This window comes from Neofelis nebulosa, chromosome 2, assembly GCF_028018385.1.
Source record: "Neofelis nebulosa isolate mNeoNeb1 chromosome 2, mNeoNeb1.pri, whole genome shotgun sequence".
Classification (NCBI taxonomy): domain Eukaryota; kingdom Metazoa; phylum Chordata; class Mammalia; order Carnivora; family Felidae; genus Neofelis; species Neofelis nebulosa.
Window position 1 is genome coordinate 15,410,311 of NC_080783.1, and position 27,867 is coordinate 15,438,177.

General features: G+C 43.8%; 1 protein-coding gene and 1 long non-coding RNA gene across 3 annotated transcripts in view; one reads left to right on the top strand and one right to left on the bottom strand.

The window, feature by feature from the left end:
• The window catches only part of MOGAT1 (monoacylglycerol O-acyltransferase 1), a 116,971-nt gene that overhangs the window by 35,473 nt on the left and 53,631 nt on the right, over positions 1 to 27,867 (bottom strand). For both annotated transcript variants that reach the window (XR_009254848.1, XR_009254847.1), the window contains exon 7: positions 12,377 to 12,440. The gene's annotated coding sequence lies outside the window, so the exon portion shown is untranslated. The remainder of the gene's footprint in view (positions 1 to 12,376; positions 12,441 to 27,867) is intronic.
• LOC131497307 (uncharacterized) lies at positions 20,452 to 27,779 on the top strand. Its single transcript, XR_009254887.1, has 3 exons — positions 20,452 to 20,729; positions 26,958 to 27,046; positions 27,341 to 27,779. It is a non-coding gene; the product is annotated as an uncharacterized LOC131497307 (long non-coding RNA).

A 27,867-nucleotide genomic window follows, 5' to 3' on the forward strand; every position in this document is an offset into this window, starting at 1 on the left:
TCAGATCCCCCCTGAGTTAAGGAGATTGACCCGTATCTGACAGCAGCGGTTCTCAGCGCTGGCTGAGGAGCTTGGAAATCACCAATGCCCAGGCCACACCCAGAGCATGGAACAGAAAAATCTCTGGGGGTGGGACTCAGGCACCAGTAAAGTGGGGTAGATGCAGCCAGACACAGACACTCTAGAACGAGTGTGCACTGGCGGGGGGGATGGAGAACCTGGAGGCTGGGAGATGGGCTGTGAGATCTGGAGTGAGAGGGGGAGCCCTGAGGAAGGCAGGGCCCAATGACACCCTAGGGTTAGGAGGGGGAGTAATATGGTGGACGAATGAGAGGGGAGAGAGGCTTCCCGGCAGAAGAAACAACACCTGAGAGCACGGAGTATTTGGAGGAAGCAGGAAGCAAACTTGTGATTAGAACAAGGAGCAGAAAGGAGACGAAAATGGTAAGGTTGATGACGATGGGTTTAGCTCACTTTAAAATATCTTTCCCATTAAACCCTTGGCTTCTGATGCAATAGATTGTGATTTTGTTCATTTGTTTTGGCCACTAATCTGTTATGTGCATAAGCATCGAGTTATTGATTTTTAAATAATTTCATCCTCCAAGTTTCTGATATGTGGAGTCTGTGGTGAGTTCCAATTGACCAATGTGTTTAAGCTACGGTTGGCTTTATTACACATGATAATGTTACCATTTTGAACTCTAGCGTCTGTTGGTCTGGAGCATTTTCTCCACCTCAGCACTATTGACTTTTTGTGCTGGATCATTCTTTCTCAGCGTGGAGGGCTGTCCTGTGAATTTTAAGGGTGTTGAGCAGCCTTCCCAGCCTCTCCCCGCTGGATGCCAGTAACATGCCTGCCTCCTCACCGTCCCCAGATGTGACCATCAAAAATGTCTCTAGTCTTTGCCAAATGTCCCTCGGGGAGGAAAGCTGCACCCCACTCCTCACTCCCAGGTGAGAACCACTGGTCTAGGGTCTGATTCTACACTGATTTTTCTCAACCTCTGTGGGTGTGTTTATACGCATGCATATGAATCTCCAGGGAACCCCGTTAAAATGCAGGTTCAGCTTCTGTGGGGCTGGGGTCCAGAGCCTGACCTTTTGCATGTGTAACTAGTTTTCAAGCCTTGCTGCCTCTCTGGGAGCTTTTGAGAAACCAGGCTTTAAATGCTTCAAGTGTAAGTGCCAAGTAAGTGCTGATTTCAGTGGGAAATGGCAGCTTTCCATTAATGCATTTGAGAATCAACTTTGACCTCTGAGTATTTACAGGGTCACTTTATACCATTTTATAGAATCCAAGAATACGGGGACTCACAAATGTGTTGAACGCCATGATCTCGTAGCCTGCCACCTGCATTATTTTATGTGTGGAGTATTATCCACCTGGAAAGCCATATTGTTAATCCTCTCAGTTGCAAGTAGTGCAATTACAATCTGATCTTCATTGGGAGCAAATGTTTCCACTCAGTCATGTGATACTCTTATTCCAATCACGCGCCATTATCTAATCAAAGTCCATTTTTGGATCATGGGTAAAATGTCCCTTTAAATAGCCTAGGAGTCTATCTTAGAGCTGATGTATTTTCAAATTGTCCACCCAGATGAGCCTCACATGATGGAACAGATGTGATTTGGAAGAGTTGAACTGGAAAATATGTTTCTCACAATTAAGTAATATTTTCTCCAATGTACATAATAGGAAGTATATTTCCCCTGACATTATACCCTTAGAAGACAATCTCCAGGAGAGTGTCACTGTTAAGAATCTGCTCACCATTCCCTCAGTCTACGAATACCTACACACTGATCCCCTTCAGTGGGCCAGGGACAATTACAGGAGCTGGAATCTTCCAGAAGATTCCTGGAAGAAAAATTGACGTGATGTGATATGATGTGATTTGATGTGATGGTGACATGGGGGGAGGGGGCACAGGCGGTCAGGCAGGTATCTCTCAGGAAGTGCTGCATGGAAGGGGACGTTCAAACAAGAAGACAGCCCTGCAGAGATCCGGAAAAAGGACATTTCAGAGGAAGGCAAAGAGGGGATGTCAGAACAGTGGCCTGGGAATTCAGGAAGAGCAAAGCAAAGTGCTAAGTCAAGAGGTAGAAGAGAAGGGGCTCGTCCAGCTCAGCCACTTGTGAACTCTTGGGACTCGAGCTAAGTTCCCTGGTCCTTTCTAGGTCTGAGTATCTGCGACATCGGGGTAAACTGATCAATGGTTCTCAAACTTGGCTGCGTATTGAAATCACCTGGGAAACTCCAACTATTGACTGAATCGGTTGGGGGCGGGGGTCTTGTGCATAGGGACCGTCAGCAGTCTTCAGGTGATTCTAATGTACCCAGTAGTTGGAGGGCCCTGAACTGGATGACCAGTGACGTTGTGTCCCACCCCTCCCACGTGCAGTTGTAGGACGGACCCTGTGGTGATGTTAAGTGATCTCAACCAGCCCAGCCTCCCTGGGCCTCTGTGTCTCCAGCTGCTGAATGTGGGCAGTTGACCTGGATTTATCTCTTCCCTTTCGTATTATTATTCTTCTATGACATGGTTAGATTGTTTGCTTACTTAACCACAGGGCTGAAATCCCATCTTGGGCCAGCGACTTTTTCCCAGCTGGAGGGGGTAATGTGATATTCCCTGTAGGGTTTCTTTTCGTCTCTTCGCCTCTCCAAGCCAATTGTATTTTTCCATCCCCTTCAGCTGTAGCATGAAAAGAGGCCTACAGACAGTCATTATAGGCATTTTCGTTACACATGGAAGCAAACATTGAGAGGGCTCTCAGCTCGCTGCTCAGGTAAACTCAGGACAAATTTAGAAACCTCAAGCTTGGGCCATCGTGCGACAAAACAGAGGGAGGATAGGTCTGTTTTGTTCCTTGACTATTTCACCCCCGTCCTTTTTAAAATTCTACGAGATATAATCCAAAAAGGCAGGTACTGTTTTTGAAGGCCAGAGTTCACTAAAGGGCTTAACTCTGTTAATGACCGAGGACACTAAATTCCAGCTAAAGCAGATTAGCCAAGTTAAGTCTGGGGCATTAGGGTCCCACCCAGGCCCGCAGAGAAGCTGTCAGCCCTCCTTCCACAAATCCCTCTTAAACTCCCAGTAATAGCAACTTAATCTCTGAAGAAAGCAACAAAGGAAGAGATCGTAGTACAGCCTGGGCCGCGGAGACGTCCTTTAGAAACAGAATGGGAACCACACGGGTAATTCAAAGTCTCTAGCAGCCACATTCAACAAGCAAGAAGAAAGAGATGGAATAAGTTCTCATTAATATTTTTATTTTACCTGATATAGCCATAATGTTATTTCAACACAGGATCGACATAAAAACTGTACTAATGAACCGTTATCTGTTTCTTAGCGCCTTTTCAAAAGCCTGTGCGTATTTTACAGCCCATTCAATTCAAACTAGAGACACTTCAGGTGTCAGTAGGCAGGCATGTGGCCCGTGATACTGTTCTTGCAGTGCCTGTAGCAGGGGGGTAGGACAGGTGGGAGGGGAGAGCCCAATAAACACTCCTTTAAGTAGGCTCCACACCCAACCTGGGGCTTGAACTCACCATCCAAACATCCAGAGTCGCTTGCTCTACCGACTGAGACAGCCAGGCGCCCCTCCCCCGCCCCCATAAACATTCCCTTAAGTAAATAGGAGACATATGATCCTATCCAGAAACGCACGGTGGCGAAGCTATTTCTTTGCTACAGAGGTGGTGTGATGAACTGGAATAATAATCATAATTAAAAAAAAAAGATCCCATTTGGGATCAAATGGATCTAGGTTCAAATTCTGCCTGTGTAAGTTAAAGTTGTGATTTTAGGCAAGTTTCCGGAACCTCGCTTTCCTCAACTGTAAAACGGGGGAAGTCCTCCTTCTCGGATTCTTGAGAACAAAATGAGAAACCGTGATAACATCCAGGAGGCGCCTTTCACAAATGGGTCGCTGAAGAAATATGGACACCCCCTCTCTGAAGTGTGTGTGGGGCGGGACCTTCCGTCCAGGAGGTAACCAGCAAATGTTCATGGCGCTATAAAATGGTGGCATTAACAAAAGCAGCAGCTGCAGGCCTGATTCTTAGGACCAGAAGCTCAGGAGCCCTTAAACCACTTAACAAATACATTCAAATGCTGTTCATCTCTCTGTGTTTCCTGTAACTTCTCTGACTTTCACACAGGAACTACTATTTGGAGCAAGTTGCCACATCGGTTGTTAACATGGCTTCTCCGAGAAGTGGTTAAAACTTTAATTTTTCCTTAATTTTTCCTTTAATTTTGCTTTTAGATGATTTGTCTTTACCAACCCAGAAACATGTCCCTTTCATACATCTTAGACTTGATGAAGATCAACCCTCCCCCACTCTCTGCTTGGGAAAAGACCCCTGGTACTTCTGAGCCCCAGTGCATAGAGCCTTGTGGATCTTTCTGTCAGCCTTTGTGAGAAGAGTGTGGACTGAGAATGGAAAAACATGAAGAAAAAGATCAAAGGGTTGGCAGTGTTAGTGAATCTCCATGTTATGACTTTTTAAATCCGTATGATGTTAAATTTTTTTTAAGTTTCAACGAGACCCAAAATATCTAATTTAAAAACGGTACTGATTGGGGCGCCTGGGTGGCTTGGTTGGTTAAGCGTCCAACTGTGGCTCAGGTCATGATCTCACCGTCCGTGAGTTCGAGCCCCGTGTTGGGCTCTGTACTGACCGCTCAGAGCCTACAGCCTGTTTCAGATTCTGTGTCTCCCTCTCTCTCTGCACCTCCCCTGTTCATGCTCTGTCTCTCTCTGTCTCAAAAATAAATAAACGTTAAAAAAAATAAAAAATAAAAACAGTACTGATAGATCCAGATGGGTGGCTCAGTTGGTTCAGCATCCAACTCTTGGTTTCGGCTCAGGTCATGATCTTGCAGTTCTTGAGTTCAAGTCCCGAGTCAGGCTCCATGCTGACAGTGCAGAACCTGCTTGGGATTCTCTCCCTCCCTCTCTCTCTGCCCCTCCCCTGCTCAGTTTCCATCCGTCTCTCTCAAAATAAATAAATAAACATAAAAAATAAAATAAAATAAAAACAGTACTGCGAGTGGGGGCATTGATAGTGGGGGAGGCCGTGCCTAAGGCGGTGGGAAAGGCAGTATGTGGGAACTGCTCAATTTTGCTGTCAACCTGGACGTGCTCTAAAAATAAAGTTTATTTAGGGGGCTGGACGGCTCAGTCGGTTGAGCATCTGACTCTTGGTTTGGGCTCAGGTCATGATCTCATGGCTCAAGGGTTTAAGCCCCGCCTGAATCAGGCTCCACGCCGACAGTGTGGAGTAATAAAAAAATAAAGTTTATTTAAAAGGAAAAACAAAACAAAACAAAACCCGGTAGGTTAAAAGGTAAAATTATAGGTAAAAAGCTATATTCTTAACATAGGATAGTACAATGGCCACTGTGTGATGTGTGCAATTTACTTTCTTTTTTCTTGTTTTTAGCCATAATGAGACCTAGTAAGAGAGGGGTTTCCAAGAAATCCAACAGCTTAAACTAAACGGACACAGAGGCGAAGCTCAATTAAGAACTGCAATTAGCAAGTCAATAAGGTTTGGATGTTAGCTTGTGTAATTGTGGGTTCGCCAGACTTCGAGCTAGCAGGGTCGAAAACAAGACAAGTTCGGGTGTGTCTGTGCAAACCAATCAGGGTCTGACTTCCAGGGCTTGGGTTCTAATATTAACACAGTATCTAATGAGACTGAAAAGCTACCAGGGTTAAGTTGTACTAGTTTCTAGTGTAGGTTGCCTCAAAGCAGACCCTGGGACAACTTAGGGCAAGTACTTCCTTGGGGAGGTGATCTCAGTAAGTACCAGTGAGGCAGCAGGAAAGAGAGAAAGGCCAATCAATACATGGCATGTGAAGGAGCAGTTTTCCCCTGGGGATGTCTGGGGCTCGGTTTCCAAGGGGACCCTCTGAGGAGGCACACGGAAGCTCCTCAGAAAGGGCCACACGGACAGGGGAGGCTGGGTGCAGTTTATCCACTGGCTCCTTTCCCTCCTTGGTTAAGGGCTGCCCCTGTGGTTAAGCTCCTGAGTCTTCCAGGCCTCTCTGAGCCCAGAAACAGAACTGACAGCAAAACCCTTTTGCCCTAGACACAAACTCCTGACAGCAAAGCAGAGGGTGTCCCTGTCCCAGAGGTGGGAGACTGTCAGTGTGCTGGAAGCTGTCCACTGAAGTTGCCAGACGGGGTGGGGAGGGGAGGGAGGGAAGGGAGGAGGAAGTTGGCCCCTAGCACCTCTGTTTATTAAACACTTCTCAATAGATGTATTTTGTGAATTTATGATGATGTCCTGACATTTTTTGTTGTGAGTTGATCTCTTTTCTCTTCTCTTCTCTTCTCTTCTCTTCTCTTCTCTTCTCTTCTCTTCTCTTCTCCTCTCCTCTCCTCTCCCCTCCCCTCCCCTCCCCTCCCCTCCCCTCCCCTCTCCCCTCCCCTCCCCTCCCCTCCCCTCTCTCCTCTCCTCTCCTCTCCTCTCCTCTCCTCTCCTCTCCGCTCCTCCCCTACTTTTTTTTCCTTTGAAGTAAAAAACTCTTCTGAGCTTTGTCAGCCCTTCAAACTTCCCCGGGGAAGAGCCGCTGCATCCAAATCGGCTCACCACCACCTGGTGGCAGCTCCTGGGATTGCAGGCAAAGGGCTCTGATCAATAATACCCTGGGTACAATCAATTTAAACCTGATGTCTTTCCTTGAAGAAAAAGGTCACCGAAATATGAGACGAAAATAAAGGCTTTTGTTAGGGAATGATACTTTGTGTAGTGACAGGAATTCTTCTATCCCTTTAATGGCTCCAGTTCCCTAATTTGTAAAATGGTACCGCCCAGGAAGGTGAATGAGCTGAATGATTGCAGCATCATAAAAAATAATCCTACATTGATGAAGATGAATTTCGAGGACCATGAAGAGACAGCACTGAAGTGAAGTGAAATATTTTATAGACCCAGAGCGAATGCTATAGCAGCCCTCCCACTGAGATAATTGGAAAGGTTTCTCTTTTATTTTTTTTATTTTATTTTTTTACATGCTTGATGCCTTTTATTTATGTTATTATTTGTGTCCTCTAAAAAGACACCTTATTTTCTTCTTTTTTTTTAAAGTTTATTTATTATTGAAAGACAGAGAGAGTCAGAGCATGAGCAGGGGAGGGGCAGAGAGAGAGGGAGACACAGAATTTGAAGCAGGCTCCAGGCTCTGAGCTGTCAGCACAGAGCCTGATGCAGGGCTCGAACTCACGAACCACGAGATCCTGACCTGAGCTGAAGTCTGATGCATAACTGACTGAGCCATCCAGGAGCCCCGTTTCTCTTTTATTACGGGACTTCTTTGATGTATACTGGAAATTTCCAGGGAGGGGGTTTGGTTTGGAGCTTTGTGACGATTGACAGTGGGGTCAGTCAACAACCCCTTACCCCGGTGTTCTTTATGTTACTATTCGGGAATATCTGGCCTATGTAATGCCTACATTTGGAGCAAATATTTTGTTTGCTTTATGTGAAGACAAAAAAGTTCAAAATATGCATTCAATCTTATTTCTGTGCTTATTCATGTGTGTGTGTGTGTGTGTGTGTGTGTGTGTGTGTATAAAGTACACTTTCCCCCAATGTGGGGCTCGAACTCATGACCCTGAGATCAAGAGTTCCATGCTCTACTGAGCCAGCCAAGTGCTCCTATTTCTGCTTATATTTTTAAAAGAGTAATCATTTTTAAGGTAAATAAAAATACTTCACTCAAATTTTACTGTTGCTTTGCATGTTTTATTTTTCATTTTTTTCCTGTTTTTTTTTTTAAGTTTATTTATCTATATGAGAGAAAGAGAGAGATCAAGCACAAGCAGGGGAGGGCCAGAGAGAGAGGGAGAGAGAGAATCCCAAGCAAGCATTGCACTGTCAGCATGGAACCCAACGTGGGGCTTGAACTCACGAACTGCAAGATCATGACCTGAGCTGAAGCTGAACACTTAACTGATTGAGCCTCCCAGGCGCCCCTATTTTTCATTTTTTATGATTGTTGGAGAGCATACAAATAAGATGAATAGATTGAAATGAATCAGCCAAGTTGAAAACCTGTTGGCTTTCTTCACTTGAGCTTAGCATTTTCATCTCATCAAATCTCAGTATAGTATCTTATTCTTTCTACAGAATCTAACCACCCCATTTTGGATTTGAAAAAAGAAGCATAACTGAAGTTCTGTCGCTTACAAATAGTGGAATCTGTACTTAGCCATGGCCTTACCTCTTTAATAGCAGAGGCTTTGAGGGGGGAAAGAATTGGACAGAGGGTTTTTGTTGGTGTAGATTGGGTTCCCGTGTATATATGTGAAACTAGACCCAGATGAATTTGTCCTCCAAAAATTTTTATTAGCAAAATGGCAGCTTTAAAAAGAAATAAATTAGGCCACTGAAGTGCACACTTAAAAATAGTAAAAATAGGGCGCCTGGGTGGCTCAGTTGGTTAAGCATCTGGCTCTTGTTTTGGCTCAGGTCGTGATTTCACGGTTCGTGGGTTCGAGCCCTGTGTCGGGCTCTGTGCTGACAGCAGAGTCTGCTTGGGATTCTCTCTCCCTCTCTCTCTGCTCCTCCCCCACTCGTGCTCCCTCTCTCTCTCTCTCTCTTTCTCAAAATAAAACAAATTTTTTAATTGTAAAAATGGAAAATTTTTATGTTATGTATATTTTACCACAATAAAGAAAACTTAAAGGAGAGTGATATTAAGAACAGAAATTTTAAAACATTTAGTTTTAAAGTGACCTTAAGCCACTAGAAGCTATAAACTATCCAAACATATCAAATTTCATTTCCTCTACTGCTATCATAAGTATAACATCTTAGGTTCCTTTTTTTATTTTTCTCCAGGAAAAGCTGTTCTAATAATCTATTAAACCAAATCAGAAAAACGGTCACATTACTAGGTTCATGCGAGGCAAGTACTTTGCAAACATGCTGACTGGTTAGTATTTCCATCTATCTACCATGCCTTGAGAATTCACTTTTAAAATGTCGAATGGTTAGGGGCGCCTGGGTGGCTCAGTCGGTTAAGCGGCCGACTTCGGCTCAGGTCATGATCTCGCGGTCTGTGAGTTGGAGCCCAGCGTTGGGCTCTGTGCTGACAGCTCGGAGCCTGGAGCCTGTTTCGGATTCTGTGTCTCCCTCTCTCTGACCCTCCCCCGTTCATGCTCTGTCTCTCTCTGTCTCAAAAATAAATAAACGTTAAAAAAAAAATTTTTTTTTAAAAATGTCGAATGGTTAGTAATCAGCCTGTCAACTACTGATCAAGGAGAATGAAGCTTGTTTTGATGTCTGTGCCTAAAAGCAGGTCCACTGATAGAACAATAAGTTATTTTAATGTCCAAAATCCCTGGGCATGAGATTGACTGACTTATCACATTGGCTGGAGAAAATGAAAGTCCTGTTTCAGGAAATATCCAGCCTGGCCTAATTTCCCCGTGGAGCTGGGAGCTGTGCATTGTGCACAATGCACTCGTGTTGTGCTGGGGAAATTCAAGGGCCAGGGAAATTCACTAGAGGTGCAGAAAGAATGTGCGGCAGGCCTCAAGGAGCCCCACTCCAGGGCACTGAATGGCCTACCTAACAGCACGAAGACGTTCTTAGTGATTCAGAAAGAAAGCACCAGAGTTGAAGATCAAACGAGACCCTGGGAGACCTGTCTCAGTCATTCAAATAACCAGATGACGGTTATTGTTATTCACCGTTGTTGAGCAATTTTCTACCGGCCTTCAGCACGCACATGGAGATTTACGTGGCCCTACGCTAAGCTGCACCCCACACAGTCCATTATGGTCTCTTCCAGAACTTTCGTCCTGCTTCTGTGCAATGACCAATTGCAAAGAGGAATTTACGGCCTGTCTCAGGAGCCGTCAGACTTATACTCAGTACACATTTGATGTACTTTCTTTTCGCCACATAGCTAGCCCTTTCCATTTTGTTCAGAAAGACCTGCTGATTTTGCACTTGGGTGATGCAGTTCTCCTGGGTCAGGCAAGCAAATGAATTCAGCTTTGTTTCAAACTGCTCTATGGCGGTCTTTGTTTCTTCCCTTCCTCGCCATGCGATATTAGGACACCTGATGTAAAAATCGAAGACCAGTTATTGTCAGCCTTTTGGGGGCACTTATAGTAGTGGTTGAAAATTCTCATACCTTCAGGGGCCAGGCCTGTATCAGAGACAAGAGAAGGGGCGGGAACAATCCCATAAGGATGGAAACCGCTAAGCGTGTACTTCGAAAGAGGAAGCTGATTTTCAGTTCCAGGAATTACGGATTCCTGGTAATGTAGCCACGCTAGTCTACTGCTGAACCACCTTACGATTCTGCCGGAAAAATCGTACATCTCTATTTTAACGTGAACATCCTCAATGTTTAAAAGAGCTAACTAAGACATAGCCACAGGCCTTACTCGGCCAGTTGGTGGCTTTACCCTTTAGGATATTCAATTTTTAAAAAAATTTTTAATGCTTATTTATTTTTGAGAGAGAGAGACAGAGCATGAGCGTGGAAGGAGCAGAGAGAGAGGGAGACACAGAGTCGGAAGCAGGCTCCAGGCTCCGAGCCGTCAGCACAGAGCCCGACGCGGGGCTCGAACTCACAAACTGTGAGATCACTACCTGAGCCGAAGTCGGAGGCTTAACCAACTGAGCCACCCAGGTGCCCCTAGGGTGTTTTAGACATCGTGTTGGGCAGTGGTGATAACAATAGAGCCTGCAGGCTACAAAGGAAACAGATACACGCAGATGTTAAAGAATAAGGTAAAATGTTGTAATAAAGAAACGCTCAAAGTTAACACGAGGCACGGAGGAATTAGGAACCCTCCCAAGATCTAATTCTGTTTCATCTGGCTTCGCATCATGTGTCAGGCTGTTGATCAGAAACTAGAGGGTGTGCAGGCTGCGGCTCAATGTGAGTACAGGAATAAGGCATCCTGGCGAAGTAAGCCCATCAAACCTTCGCGTTTCCTCTTAGAAGAACATTCATCTCGTTGGCCTTTCGTCCCCCAGGAGCAAAGTAGACTTTGCTGAAGATGTGACACAGTGCTTCTCAACCAGTCATGATTTTGCTTTCCAGGGGGACATTTGGCGATGACCAGGGACATTTTTGGTTATCACAGCTGATAGAAGGGGGAGGATGCTGTTGGCACCTAGCAGCTGGTGGCCAGGGATGCTGCTAAGGCCTACTACGGTGCAGAGGACAGCCCCCTCCATGGAGAAGCACGTTGGCCTGAAATGTCGATAGTGCGGAGGGGTGAGAAGCCTTGGCCTAGAATTTACAATCCTATACCTGACATCAAATATTAGCCAGTTCATTTCTACCTGCTCTTTGACGAACCATGGCTGAGAATTGTTTTTCTCCCTCTCCTTCCCCCAGCAAGGCCCAGCCTTGCCTGGTCTTCTTCCGATTCTGCAGAGACGTTCTGCTTTCTCCCCTGCTTCTACTCCCAAACAGACACACACGAGACCAATTCACGGCTCGGCTGCACAACTGGCCTCCTGCTAACAGAATTCAGTCTCCGCGAAGAGCAGTTGACTAATGTCATTATTGCTATTTAACAGTGTTCTTGGGATCCCACCCTCCCAGCCCAGGGTGCCTATCAAAATATTTCTTTCCAATAAACAAAGTGCTTTCCCAAGAGGAATTCTTGATGAATAGTCCATTTTCTTTGACTTTTCACTGGTTGTTCCGACCGGTTGTTGGGAACTTTGAAGTCATGTGTAACACAGAAGCCCGCACATCATTGTGGCCCTTTGTCAACAAGCTGTTCTGGAATTCGGATTTTGTAATTTTAAGATGTAGGGATTTTAGTGCATAAAACATACTGTAAGGATTGAGACAACCAAGTTCTGCAACTCCACATTGGATTAAAGTGAACAAATGTGCTTTTTTTCCCCGTTTCTCAAAACAATGCAGAGTCTTGTGAAGCTGCCCTAGTTTTTCTCATTGCTCTTTGTTAGTTTTTGACTAAGTGGAGGTTAGGAGGATGTGGGCAGGAGAGGGACACCATGTGTGTGTGTGTGTGTGTGTGTGTGTGTGTGTGAGTTGGCTGACCGGGGGAGGGAAGTGAGACCTGTTACCTCCGTGGCCGACGAGACTGAAAACATTGGGAGACACTTGCTGGGCAAATACTTTATATAATATTAAGACAAATTATTCACAAATTAGGATTCAAGTAAAGAGTCTAGAAATTCGTGTTGATCCCGGTTTAGAGAATTGGCCGGAAGGGCCACAATTCCCATCTGACGGCCCAACCCCACTGTGTCACCGGTGGTCTTTCCCATCCCTCCTTTTCCTATTGTGGCTTTCACTCCATGAATCTGTGATATTAAAGGAGAGATTCTTCCCTCCTTACCTGTGAGGATGGAGACCAACAGAATTTCCTGTAGCTGGTATACACTTCTGGGATGGGGCTTATTCTGAAAAAGAAGCAAAACTCTTTTATCTACTTGATCCAGTAAATAAATACTTGTTTCTAGAAGATCAGACTATAAGCTAAGTAGAAGAGCTGACTTAGAAAAACCAACAGCTTATTTAGGAAGACTGGCTTCAAGACCCTCGTGTCATTGTACCCATGAATCCAAAGCTTTCAGTGCCAACTAGTGACTCAGCTTCTAAGACCTGCCTTAAAGTTGCCAAGACCAGGCACCGTGCACTGACTTTCTTCCTCTGGAAGTCTGCTAAACATTCACAAAAAAAATTTTTATGTTTATTAATTTTTGAGAGAGAGAGAGACAGAGCATGAGTAAGGGAGGGGCAGAGAGAGAGAGACAGAGACAGAGACAGAGACAGAAGCTGAAGCAGGCTCCAAGCTCTGAGCTATTAGCACAGAGCCTGACGTGGGGCTTGAACTCGTGAATGGCAAGATCGTGACCTGAGCCCAAGTTGGACGCTTAACTGACTGAGCCACCGAGGTGCCCATCTGCTAAAACTTTTAAAGATACAGTAATAGGTCTTTCCCAAATAGCCTTAATAAAATTGCTTTGCTTGGTCAACAGGTCTCTCTGGTGGTCTTTTGAAAAGCCAACGGTTGACATGTACTTCTTTTTTTCTTTTCAAAAAAGTTTTTAACATTTATTCATTTTTGACAGACAGAGCGTGGGTGGGGGGGAGGGGCACAGAGAGAGAGAGACACAGAATCCGAAGCAGGCTCCAGGACCTGAGCCAAAGTCGGACACTCAACTGATTGAGCCACTTGGGCACCCTGTGTACTTCTTAAGAAAAATGGGAAAGAACAATGAAATAAACTTGACTCTCCTCCAGTTGGAAGTGATTTGTTGTTTAAAGTTTAGGGGTGGGCACGTAAAATAATGTGGCCACCAATGAAAACAGTGTCTGGTTCCTTAAAAAGCTAAACTTAGGGGGCACCTGGGTGGTTCAGATGGTTAAGCATCTGACTTCAGCTCAGGTCATGATCTCAAGGTTCATGAGTTTGAACCCCACATCAGGCTCTCTACTGTCATCACAGAGCCTGCTTCAGACCTCTGCCCCCATCTCTCTCTGTCTCCCCCCTCCCCTGCTCCCGCTCATGCTCTCTCTCTCAAAAAAACAAAACAAAACAAAAAACCCAAACAAACAAACAACCAAAAAACATTAAAGGGCCACCTGGGTGTTTCAGTTGGTTAAGCATCCCACTTCAGTTCAGGTCATGATCTCGCGGTTCGTGAGTTCGAGCCCTGCGTCGGGCTCTGTGCTGACAGCTCACAGCCTGGAACCTGCTTCCGATCCTGTGTCACCCCTCTACCCCTTCCCCGCTCATGCTCTGTCTCTCTCTGTCTTTCAAAAATAAGTAAACGTTAAAAAAATTTTTTTTAAAGGCACTAAACTTAGAATTACCATGTAACCCACAAGTCTATTCACAGATGTATATCCCAAGGAGTTGAAAGAGCCTTGAACAGATATTTGTACACTCGTATTCGCAGCCGCACTAGTGACAAATAGCCAAAAGGTGGAAACGACCGGTGGCAACTAACAGATGAATGGAAAAACAAATGTGCTACATCGTAGGGTGGCATTTTAGTTAGCCGTAAAAAGGAATGAAATATGGCCCCATGCTACACGTGGAGAAACGTTGAAAACATTACGCCAAGTGAAATAAGCCAGACTCAAAAGGACAGATATCGTGCAATTACACTAACATGAGGTACCTAGGATAGGCAAATTCATAGACCAGACGTTATCAGAAGCTGAGGGAAGGGGAGAAATGGGCACTTCCTCTTAATGGACACAGAATGTCTGTTTGGGGCAGTAAAATGGTTTGAAAGTCAGTAGTGGTGATGGTTGCGTGAATGTCATCGATGCCACTGGATCGTATGCTTAAAAGTGGTGAAATAACAATGTTTGTGTCGTGTGTATTTTACCACAATTACAAAGGAGCCTAGACTGTCTTCTTTCTTGCCCTATCTCTCCTCTGCACTCCCTACCTTCATCGTCCGACAGGACAGCCTTTAGGGAGAGCAGAACACGGATCTTCTGAACCCAAATGCTTTCAAAGGACCAGACAGGTGACAGAAATGAGCGACACCAGCCAAGTGTTTACGTCAGGAGTAGCAGAGCTTGGGGTAAAGCAGAGAACATGGTGCCCTTTCTAGCAGGTAGCCACCTCTCGACAACCATTGTCATTCAGGAATGTGGGCCTGGTATTGCCAGATTTCTTCTTCTTCTTCTTCTTCTTCTTCTTCTTCTTCTTTTTAAAATTTTTTTTTTTTTTTAAATTTTTTCCAACGTTTTTTATTTATTTTTGGGACAGAGAGAGACAGAGCATGAACGGGGGAGGGGCAGAGAGAGAGGGAGACACAGAATCGGAAACAGGCTCCAGGCTCCGAGCCATCAGCCCAGAGCCTGACGCGGGGCTCGAACTCACGGACCGTGAGATCGTGGCCTGGCTGAAGTCGGACGCTTAACCGACTGCGCCACCCAGGCGCCCTTTTTTTTTTTTTTTTTAATTTTTTTTTTCTTTTTAAATTTTTTTTAACGTTTATTTATTTTTAGGACAGAGAGAGACAGAGCATGAACGGGGGAGGAGCAGAGAGAGAGGGAGACACAGAATCGGAAGCAGGCTCCAGGCTCCGAGCCATCAGCCCAGAGCCCGACGCGGGGCTCGAACTCACGGACCGTGAGATCGTGACCTGAGCCGAAGTCGGATGCTTAACCGACTGAGCCACCCAGGTGCCCCTTCTTCTTCTTCTTCTTCTTCTTCTTCTTCTTCTTTTTAATGAATATCACGTATTGTCAAATTGGCTTTCCTACAATGCCCAGTGCTCCTCCCCACCAGTGCCCTTCTCAATGCACATTTTCTCATTTTAAAAGAGACACTAGAAATTGGGATTTATATGAGAAAGCTTCCATTTGAAACCCTTGTGCCTGCAGAACTGGTGAGTGGGACAGTGTTAGATGGAGACCACCTGTTGGCTACCCTGGTCTTCTGCCCGCTGACCTGCCCTTGAACGTGCCGCAGGTGCCCACATTAGAGGATCATCTGAGCCAGGAAAGCAGGTTTTTCTGAACTGGATGTATCGAAGTTACCACACGGTTCTATTTCTATTTATTTATTTTGGGGAGAGTGCAGGCAGGTGAGGGGCAGAGAGAGGGGGACAGAGGCTCAGAAGCGGGCTCTGCGTGGCCAGGCGGACAGCAGCAAGCCCGAAGTGGGGCGCAAACTCTCGAACCGTGAGATCTGAGTTGAAGTCAGATGCTCAACCGACTGAGCCACTCAGGTGCCCCAGTCCCTTATATATTTTTGGATAGCCCTCATTCTTACTTCCTCTTAGGCTTTTTCGTTAAAATGGTCAAGCGGGGTCCTGTTCTGTCCCACCATCCTTTCTGATCGGGAATCTATCCCTGTGTTTCACAAGTGATGTGAAGGGAAGTTTGCCATGTAGCCCAATGGGAGAGGCCAGTCAGAAGGAAAACTGAAATGGGGGACATGGGGAAAGGGGTGGAGGGAAAAAAGGAGAGAGACAGAAAAAAAGGAGGGATGAGAAAAGACAAAAAGGGAAAGAAATAGAATAATCCAGAGTCGAGAGTGAATATTCATTAAACTTTAGTGTGTGGTCGGTAGCTCCTGGATAAAGACCTTTCCCGTGTATGGTCTCGATTGTTACAGAGGCCTGGGAAGAAGATATTCTGGTCTTCAGTTTGCAAATGGAGAAAGAGAAGCTCCTGGAAGTTTCCTCTATGATCCAGTACTTAGCGGGTGAGCAAAAGGGACACCAGGTGCATGCCCCATGGTATGGGTGTAAGAGCAAGGCAGAGGGGCACGTGGGGGGCTCAGTCAGTTGAACGTCTGACTCTTGGTTTCGGCTCAGGTCATGATCTCCTGGTTCGTGAGTCCCAGCCCCGCATCGGGCTTCATACGGGCAGTGGGGAGCCTGCTTGGGATTCTCTCTCTCCCTCTCTCTGTCTCTCTCTCTCAAAATAAATAAACACACACACACACACACACACACACACACACACATATATATATATATAAGCAAGAGAAGCAAGAAAATCTGAGGCTGGAAAGACAGAAAAGGAAGTAGCATGTTTGTTTGGAAACTGGGAGCCAGCCACCAACCACTGCTTTCAGAGTCTACACTGCAAGGGGCCATTGACTAACACCCTGTATCGTAATGATTAACCCCTATAAATACTGCACCATCAGCTCAGCTCTCCTGATTATGTACGTGTTGATGCCATTGACTGGATCATACAGCAAAACATCGTGTCAGAGACTCAAGGTTAAAATACACAGTCCAGGGGCGCCTGGGCAGCTTGGTCCGTTAAGCATCCCACTTCGGCTCAGGTCACGATCTCCAGGTCTGTGAGTTCCGGCCCCGCGTCGGGCTCTGTGCTGACAGCTCGGAGCCTGGAGCCTGCTTCGGATTCTGCGTCTCCCTCTCTCTCGGCCCCTCCCCTGCTCATGCTCTGTCTCTCTCTTTCTCTCTCTCAAAAATAAATAAACATTAAAACATTTTAAAAAGTACACAGTCTAAACTGCAAAGGGTGTAGACAGCCCAGTGATGCAGGCTTGCATTAACTTTCGTCTTCTTTACGCTCCTGTTCCCTGGGGTCACATCCCCAAACAATCTACATGTAAGTCCTTGTCTCAAGCTCTGATGGGGGCAGGTTGGGCCAAAACAGGGCCAATGATTCTATTTCTTCACAGCTGATATTAGAAGAGGGTAATTGCCCCCGAGTGGGGCTCTGTACTGACAGTGTGGAGCCTGCTTGGGTTCTTTTCTCCCTCTCTCTCTCTCTCTCTCTCTCCCCCCTTCTCAAAACAAGTAAACATTAAAAAAAAAAAATAAGAGAGGGTAATTATGTCCCTTGATAACCTGATTAACTGACCTTTTTACAGTCATGGTCAGGTGTTTTAGATCCTTATTATATCCATATAAACAAAGAAATTACCAAAAAAAAAAAAAAAAAAGATGTACATGTAGAGTCACTTTGAGGGCTGTTCACATGTCCTGCTGGGCTCCAATTCCTGATTTTCCAATTCAGTAGCTCTGGGATGGGACCTGGGAATTTGCATTTGTAACAAGTTCCCAGGTGGTAATTTGGAGAACCACCGGTCTAAAGTAGCACTATGCACTTGAACTTTCAGTGGTGGTGGAAATGCTCTATATCTGCACCATCCAGTGCATGAGCAGGGGCAGGGGTTGGGGGGGGGGGGCAGAGAGAGAGGGAGACACAGAATCCGAAACGGGTTCTAGGCTCTGAGCTGTTAGCACAGATCCCAACGTGGGGCTCGAACTCACAAACCATGAGATCATGACCTGAGCTGGTCGCTTAACAGATTGAGCCACCCAGGCGCCCCAATATTCATTCAATTTTGAATTTAAATACTACGTGTGGAGAGCAGCCGCGTGGTGGGCAGGATGGGACTAGATTCTCACTATTCCCAGATGTGCTCTTGGACCAGCATTGGCATTGTCGTAGAATATCAGAAATGCTTGTTCTCAGGACCCCACCTCAGACCTACTGAATGAGAAAGTTCATTTTAACAAGTAGCCCAGGACACATGTGTATGGACTAATTTAAGAAACAGTAGTTTGGCGGGGCGCCTGGGAGGCTCAGTTGGTTAAATGTCCGACTTCAGCTCAGGTCATGATCTCGTGGTTGGTGGGTTCAAGCCCCTCATCTGGCTCTGTGCTGATAGCTCAGAGCCTGGAGCCTGCTGTGGATTCTATGTCTCGTTCTCTCTCTGCTCCTGCCCTGCTCATGTTCTGTCTGTCTGTCTGTCTGTCTCTCTCTCTCTCTCAAAAATAAACATTGAAAATAATTTAAAAAAAAAAAAAAGAAAAGAAACAGTGGTTTGGCAGCCATTATTTTCCCAATGTTGCACCAGATTTCCTACTCAGCCATTAGGGGTTAATTTACGTCTTCTCCTCACCCCCCACCAAAATATTGTGAAACCCTAACTCCAGTAACTGTGAGGGTGATGATTTTGGAAATACGGCCTTTGCAGATGTACCCATGTTAAGACAAGGTCATTAGGGTGGTCCCTAGTCCAATAAATAGGACTGGTGTCCTTATAAGAAGAAGAAAATTTAGACAGAGACATAGAGGGAGAAGACCATGTGATGATAGAGGCAGAGAGCAGACTGGTGTCACCGCATGTCAAGGAACACTGAGGACTGCTGGCCACCAACAGAAGCGGGAAAAGGCAAGAAGGATTCTCCCCTACAGGTTTCAGAGAAAGCATGAGCCAACACCTTGATTTTGGACTTCTAAGCTCCAGAACTGTGACACCATAAAATCTGTTGTTTGAAGCCGCCCAATTTATGGTACTTTCTTACGGTAGCTCTGGGAAACTAACACCAACCTTCAGTGAATCCCATGGCTTCTCTGAACCCAAAGATTTCCATCTGGGCCAAAGTCACGCATTCTTTAGTTGCCTACTAAGCGAGGGTGCTGTGACTGAGGATTGAAGAGAACATCAGCGATCTCTGGAGAGACGGTCTACGAGTGTTGCTACAACTAGACAGAAAAATCTTGGCCTCTGTCATGGTGAATTAAACACACTAGATAAACAGCTATGACAAGAAGATGCAAAACTGGAAGACACAACTTTCTTCCTGTTTACAGCTTTGTTTCATATTTTCTAGCATGTGCAAGGTAGCATTTGCTCGTTCAAAGAGATGGTGAATGCCGAATAACCTCAACCAATAAAGAGAAATAGACTTTCCCCTCAACACTCTGCTCCGTGATAACACTCTGACCCATTTCTGCCCCCTCCCCATGCCAGCTTGTCCCTGCAACTCAAGTCACAAAGCCATAATTTCCAGGGGCGCCTGGCTGGCTCAGTCGGTTGAGCGTCAGACTTCGGCTCAGGTCATGATCTCGCGGTTCGTGAGTTCGAGCCCCGCATCAGGCTCTGTGCTGACGGCTCAGAGCCTGCAGTCTGCTTCGGATTCTGTGTCTCCCCCTCTCTCTGCCCCTTCCCCACTCATGCTCTGTCTCTCTCTGTCTCTCAATAATAAATAAACGTTTAAAAAAAATTTTTTTTTAAACAAAGGCATGAATTCCAGACTGGTCCGGTCATCTCACGTTCAGCCAATAGCAGACTCCTCCCAACGCTTCGTCACTGGCAACTGACACGACAAAGCAGCGACAGATGGTGTGACTGACCAGTGGGCACACCGGCCCACTTGTGGAGGCAGCCTTCCTGTATTAAAGAACATGATGTGCAAAGAACAAGAAGGAACTGTTCCTCATTGAAAAAAAAAAAAGTTAAAAGGAAATGATTCAAGCCACTTCTGCATTGCAATGGGTGACAGTTCCGTAAAAAAACTGGTGGGTAGAGCTTTCCACTAGAGGATCTATCATCCATGCCCTACTGATTGAGAAAAAAAAAAAAAAAAAAGCTTTCCTGGTCGTGGTCTGGAGGAAGAGTATTACGTTAAGAAATAAATAGAAACTAAAAAATGCCACACAAGAAAGTAACAGATAATTCTGGAAATGAACCACTCAAGGGGGTTCAGAAGTCAGCAAACAGAGGGATAACGTGTGTGGGAAAAAGTGGATCACTGACAAAATGATATTTATTTATTCATTCATTCATTCATTCACTTACTCGCCCTGCTCCCCTCTCTCCCTACAAAATGATATAAAAAATTTTTTTTAATGTTTATTTATTTTTGAGAGGGGAGGGGAGGAGCAGAGAGAGAGAGGGAGACACAGAATCCGAAGCAGGCTCCAGGCTCCGAGCCGTCAGCACAGAGCCGGACGCGGGGCTCGAACACACAAACCATGAGATCATGACCTGAGCTGAAGTCAGACGCTCAACTGACTGAGCCACCCGGGCGCCCCTACAAAATTATTTTTAGAAGAACAAGAGGATCTCTGGCACAGGAGAAGCTATAGTAGGTAAGGAAAGTCCTAGAATATGTATTTTGAGGGCCTGGTTGGGGGAGACACCTGCCCTTATAACACAAATATACATATATATTAATCAAAGTAAAACACTCTCTCAGTTAAGTGATGGGTGTTTGGGTTGTCACTTCCACTTTCAGCAAGTTCCCAGAAGTCAATCGAGGAAGTGATCTGGAAGGGACAGAAAGGTCAGGTAGATATTAAGTCCTTGAGGAAGTGCTCCAGAAAAATACATTGGCAGAAAGCCAATAGTCGCCTAATGCTAAGTACATCAAAGTGTCTATATCATTCGCCTCACTTTATCTTACCCGGTAGGCATTTTATCATCTCATATCATCGCAAGAAGGGTGAGTACAGTACAATAAGACATTAGGAGAGAGAGACAGACCATAATCGCGTAACTATAATTACACTATATTGTTATAATTGCTCTATTTTATTATTAGTTGTGTTGCTAATCTCTCACTATGCCCGAGTTATAAATTGAACTTTATCATCTGTATGTATGTATAGGAAAGATCATACCGTGTGTATAGGATTGGGTACTATATGTGCTTCCTGATATCTACTGCAGGTCTTGGAGAACACACCCTGAGGATCGGGGAGGGAGGTCTACTCCATATCCTATGGGCTCTGTTTCTCTGGAAAGCCCTGATATATACATATATATACATATATACATATGTATGTATATGTATATATATGTATATATGTATATATGTATATATATATATATATCCTGATATATATATATGTATATATATATATCCTGATATATATATATGTATATATATATATATCCTGATATATATATATGTGTATATATATATATCCTGATATATAGATATATATATCCTGATATATATATATGTGTATATATATATATCCTGATATATAGATATATATATCCTGATATATATATATGTGTATATATATATATCCTGATATATAGATATATATATATATGTGTACATATATATATATATATCCTGATATACAGATATATATATATATATACACATATATACATATATACATATATATATATATATATATATAAAATCTCTCGGAAGGGCACACAACACTGCTCGTGAGGAGAGGAACCAGGTGGGTGGCTGACGGTGGAGACAGAGTTTCCACTGCATGTTGTCAACCATTTACAATTTTTGAAAGCTAGAAATGTACCACCTGCTCAAAATATAAAATAAAATAAATACCAAAGTTTAATGAGATTTGCTATGTGTGGTTATTAGTTAATATTTTGCATTATGATCCCATAAAGGATGTTTTGCTAAAATAGAAATCTCTGGAAAGGCAAAAAAAAAAAAAAAAAACACTAAAAAAAATCAAGCCAATTTTTTTCTCTTTTAACTTTTTGTTTTGAGATAATTTCAGACTTACAGAAAAGTTACCCAAAAAGTAGACGATTCCGGCATCCCTTTTACCCAGGTTCCACTTATATTGACATTTTATATAAACACAGTCCTGTTACTAATGCCAGAAAATTCGTGTTGATACAATATCACGAACTACAATACACTAAGCTAAACTTTTAGCCAAAGTACTAATATTGATGCCATACTAAGCATTTAGAAACTTCTTTCTAGATGGCCAAAAAAAAAAAAAAGTCCAAAAGTGAGAAATCAACCAGACAGTTTCTAAAGTTAGCTCTTTTTTTTTTTTACCCCCAATGTAGCATTCAAAGAAAGTTTTGTAATTGTCTGGGTGGGAGAAGGGGCCATCAGGGTTATCAATTATGCAATCTTTCTTATCCTCCCGCTTGGCGAAGTAGTGCCAATTTCTCAGCACTTTCGAGACTTCAGTCTTCAATTTGTTTTCATCAGAGCCCAGGCCAAGTGGTGATGGATCCTACTTTCGCCTTCTCTCCCCACCTTTTTCATTCTGTGACTTTCTGGTTTGAGCTCCATCTAGGCACACAACCTTCTTCTTTTTTTTTTTTCAATTTTTTTTTAATGTTAATTTATTTTTGAGAGACAGAGACACAGCATGATCAGGAGAAGGGCCAAGAGAGAGGGAGACACAGAATCCGAAGCAGGGTCCAGGCTCTGAGGCGTCAGCACAGAGCCCGACGTGGGGTTCAAACTCACAAACTGCGAGATCATGACTTGGGCGGAAGTTCGACAGTTAACCCACTGAGCCACCCAGGAGCCCCTAGGCACATCACCTTCTTAGGGAGGCCTCAGGATGGACGCTTTTGCACACCACCTAGACCTGTCCTGTTCCCCAGCTCCCACACACCCTTCCAAGTCAATCTTGCCTGGCCTCAGTCTCTGATGAATAAATATTTGATAAAATGTTGGTGCTGGATTAATATGCTGCTCCTAGGGGAATCTCCCTGCGATATGGAAATTCTAGAAGCAGCATGATACCCTCGGACCGACCGCATTGATGGGGGAAGGGAAGGGAGATAGGGAAACCTGAATGGCTGTAAAACTCTCACTAATAAGCTGTGTGGCTTCGACCACATCACTCAATGGCTCTAAGTCTCATTTTACTGTAAAACAAGAGAATGAAACTAGATGAATATTTTAAAAAATATTATTGGCATTAAAGATAGCTTTGAAAATCTGATAAAATAAATCTATAGGCCATACCCTCAGGAAAGTACACATTGTGCTTACATTTTTAAAAAATTTTTTAAATGTTTTTATTTTTCACACACACACACACACACACACACACACACAAACACACACAGTGCAGCGGGGGAGGGGCAGAAAGAGAGGCAGACACAGAATCTGAAGCAGGCTCCAGGCTCTGAGCTGTCAGCAAAGAGCCTGACTCGGGGCTCAAACTCACGGACTGTAAGACCATGACCTGAGTTGATGTTGGACACTTAACTGACTGAACCACACCAATGCCCCTGTGCTTATGTATTTTTGAATATACAAAAGGGATGATAATATCACAAAATAGGAGGCCACAGACATTCCTCTGCATTTCACACTCTAAAGATGACACTGAATTTGTTTTACTCCCCATGGGGCCTTTATTATACAGATCAGTGTAATGTGTAGAAGGGAGGACTGGAAGAAACAAGAGAGGCTAGGTTGATTCACCTAAGAATCAGAGTGCTAATGTAGAAGGTAAGCAAGAATAGGTCTGGCTAAATAAAATGTACTTCACCAAAATTACAAACTTTTTTTTTTTTTTGCTTCTGAGGACATTATCAAGAAAGTGCAAAAAAAAAAAGGGCATCTGGGTGGCTCAGTCGATTGAGTGTCCAACTCTTGATTTTGGCTCAGGTCATGATCCCAGGGTCATGGGATTGAGCCCCACGTGGGCCTCCATGCTGATCATGGAGCCTGCTTGGGATTCTCTCTCTCTCCCTTTGTCCCTCTGCCCTCCCCCCTGCTTGCACTCTCTCTCTCTAATATAACAAAAAAAAAAAAAAAAGAGAGAGAGAGAGAAAAGAAAAGAAAAGAAAAGAAAAGAAAAAGATAAAGGCAATGAAACAAACCCCTACAGAATGAAAGAAAATATTTACAAATCATATATCTGACAAGGGACTTGTATCTAGAAGATATGAAGAACTCACAATTGAACAATAAAGAGGCAAATAACCCTATTTAAAAATGGGCAAAAAACCAGACTAGAAATATCCCTAACAAAGGTATACAAATTGCCAATTCGCTCAAGAAAAGATGCTTCATATCATTAGGCGTTAAGGAAATGCAAATCAACGTCACAGTGTTGTTGGGAATGCAACAAGGAATGCAAATCACATTCTCACCCACCAGAATGGCCTTGATTAAAAAACAAAAAAAGATGGACAATAGCAATTGTTGGCACAGATGTGGAGAAATTGAAGACTTCTTAAAAAAAAACACGTATGTATGTATGTATGTATTCTTTTCAAATTTGTATTTAAATTATAGTTAGTTAACGTACAGTTCAATGTTGGCTTCAGAGGTAGAATTCAGTGATTCATCATTTTCATACAACCCCTAGTGCCTATCATAACAAGTGTCCTTATTAGCACCCATCACCGTCTATCCCATCCCCCACCCCCATCCCTCTATCAACCCTCAGTTTGTTCTCTGTTGCTAAGAGACTCTTATGGTTTGTTTCCCTCTCTCTTTTTTTCCTCCCCCATATGTTCATCTGTTTTGTTTCTTAAATTCCACCACATATGGTTTATATGGTATCTGTCTTTCTCTGACTGACTCATTTCACTTAGCATAATATATTCTAGCTCCATCCACATGGTTGCAAATGGGAAAATCTCATTCTTTTTGATGGCTGTGGAATACTCCATTGTATATGAATATCACATCTTCTTTATCCATCATCAGTCGATGCTCCCTTAGGCTCTTTCTATAATTTGGTTATTGCTGCCAATGCTGCTATGAACATCAGGGTGCATGCACCCCTTCAAATACGTATTTTTGTCTCCTTTGGGTAAATACCTAGTAGTACAATTGCTGGATTGTAGAGTAGTTCTATTTTTAACTTTCTGAGGAACGTCCATACTGTTTTCCAGAGCGGCTGCGCCAGTCTGCATTCCCACCAACAGTGCGAGAGGGTTCCCCCTCCTCCGCATCCCCCCAACACCTGTTATTTCTTGTGTTGTTCATTGTAGCCATTCTGACAGGTGTGAGGTAGTATCTCATCCTGGTTTTGACTTGTAGAGAAATGGGAAGGCTTATACACTGGTGGTGAAGATGTAAACGCGTTTCAGCGGCTGTGGAGAACAATTTGGAAATTCCTCAAGAAGTTAAACATGGAGTTATCTTATGACCAACAACTCCACTCTTAGGTATATACCTAAGAAAATTGAAAACGCGGAAAAAGTTATTCACAGAAAAGCTTGTGCGTGAATATTCACAGCAACATTATTTGTGATATCCAAGAAGAGGAAAACCCAAATGGCCATCATCGCATGAATAGATAAACAAAATGTGGTAAATCCATACAATGGAATATTATTCAGCTATAAAAAACGAATGAGGTCAATACATTATACTATAATATGTATGAACCTTGAAGACATTATGCTGAGTGAAAGAAGCCAGACACAAAAGGCCACATATCGTATGAACCTATTTGTGTAGAATGTCCAAAAGGTACAAATTCAGAGAGAGTCAATAGATTAGTGGTTGCCAGGGGGTGAGGGAAGGGATAATGGGGAATGACGGCTAGCGGGTTCTAGTTTCTTTATGGAGTGATGAAAATATTCTGGAATTAGTGGTGATGATTGTATAACCTTGTTAATACACAACCCTCCCCCCTGGAATTGTACCCTTTAAAATAGTGAATTTTGGGGCACCTCGGTGGCTCAGTCGGTTAACCATCTGACTTTGGGTCAGGTCATGATCTCGTGGTCCGTGGGTTCGAGCCCCGCGTCAGGCTCTGTGCTGACAGCTCAGAGACTGGAGCCTGCTTCAGATGCTGTGTCTCCCCCTCTCTTGGACCCTTCCCTGCTTGCACTCTGTCTCTGTCTCTCCAAAATAAATACACATTAAAAAAAATAAAATAAAATAAAATAAAATAGTGAATTATATTGTATGAGAATTATATTCAGATTTTTTTTTAAAAGGAAAGGTCAGGAGGTAGAAGGGGGAGAGAATAAATAAGGAAGACGAGGGAGCCGGTCAGACTTTGGGGAAGAAAGAGAAAAGGAAGTTCAAGACCCCTGGCCTTGTATGAAATATGAGAGAGATGGAGAGGTAAAGAGGGTTTTTAGGAAGTTTAATATGTATCTGGGATATATCCCACTCTCTTTTGTTAGATTCTTCAGAAATTACATATTTTTAAAGAATTTTGGAATTGGGGGAGGGCCCTGAGGGGCGCCATTGGTTGAGTGTTCATCTCCCGATTTCAGCTCAGGTCACGATCCCAGGGTCGTGGGATTGAACCCCGCACTGGGCTCCAAGCTGAGCATGAAGTCTGCTTAAGTTTCTCTCAATCTGCCCCTCTTCCCCACTCGTGCTCTCTTTCTCTCTGAAAAAAAATAAGTAAATCAAAAATAAAAATTAAAAAAAAAGAATTTTGAGTTTGAGTTTTGGGATACTGAATTGCGATTGGTTCCAAAATAATCCACTTGTTTTTGGCTTGCACATTTATTCAGTCAACAAATGTTTACTGAGCAACTAGTGAATGCCAGGCCCCATTCTGTGGACACTGGGATGCATTGGTGAGCAAGACACAATGAGGTGCTCTCCTTCTAGAGCTTTATAGTCTAGGTGTGTGTGTGTGTGTGTGTGTGTGTGTGCGTGTGCTAGCATGCCCGTGAGTACAGCTCTCACACAGACTTGATGAAAAAAATAAAAATTCCAAGGGCTACAATTTAGGGATACATAAAGCCCTTAACGCCCTTGGGTTGAAGATGACCCAGATTCAGAATCCTTGGCCAAAATAATCTCTAAATGTCCCTTTTATCTAAAAACAAAACAAAACTGTAATTCATGGAACAGGTTTGAGAGATGTAAAAGTGATAAGGCCTCCAAATTAAGTACACTGTTGAGATGCAGGTCATCCTATTGATGAAGAGTTTGCAAAATAAACAATGCTAACGTCAAACGTCTTAACGAACTGCCTCAATTCTGTCGCAGGATTTCCTGAGGGTCCACTGTGCCCAAGACATTGAGATGGACACAGAGAGACCCACACTTGGTGGACGCTAAAACTGGAAGGCACTTTGGTAATGATCTAATAATGACTTCAATCCCTTCATTGTACGGAGGAGGAAACCGATATTCAGAGGCTCAAGTAACTTGGCCAAGTTCCCACAGTTGGGTAATCACAGATCTGGGATTACAGCCCCGATGTCCTAATACTAGGTTCAGTCAGAGCATTCACTTAAAAATAATGGATATGTTAATGGAAGATTGTCTATTTACTAAATCAAGGACCTATAGTTCTCTCTGAAACAATGTATTGCTTCTTAATTCTGTCTTATCAGTCAACAGTGATTGATTTTTTTTCATTCATTCAGCACTATCCCAGGCACCATGAGGAATGCAATATTATTCAGACAGAGCCCTGACCTCAAAAAGCTAAAAATCCAAACGAGGAAATAAGACAGAACCACAAGTAAGTACGATGTAGAGTAGATCTTGGTGACACCGTTAGAGGCTACTGTATGTCATGAGGTCCCAGAGGAGTGGAGTCACGTCTGCTTGGGAGAAAGAAAAGCAAGAAAATATATGCTGACCTCACAGAGCTTCAGAGGAAGAACTTCTGGAGTGCATGGAAATTGTTCAAGTCTTCAAATACAAGTTTTCCATTTATTAACAAACATGAACTGCAAAGGAAAATCAGCAGTTTCCTTAAAATCACCCAAACAAACGATCTCTAACCACGGGACACATTTTCTTAACTGGCTGCTGACACTTTTAGAATACTTCACCAATCCTCAGGGCAAATATATCTAACTGCACCCACGTTGACCTCAGTTGCGTCTATACTTAGAGTAAGATTAAAGTACTTAAATTCCGTTCCCTCTAAATTGATACCTTTAGC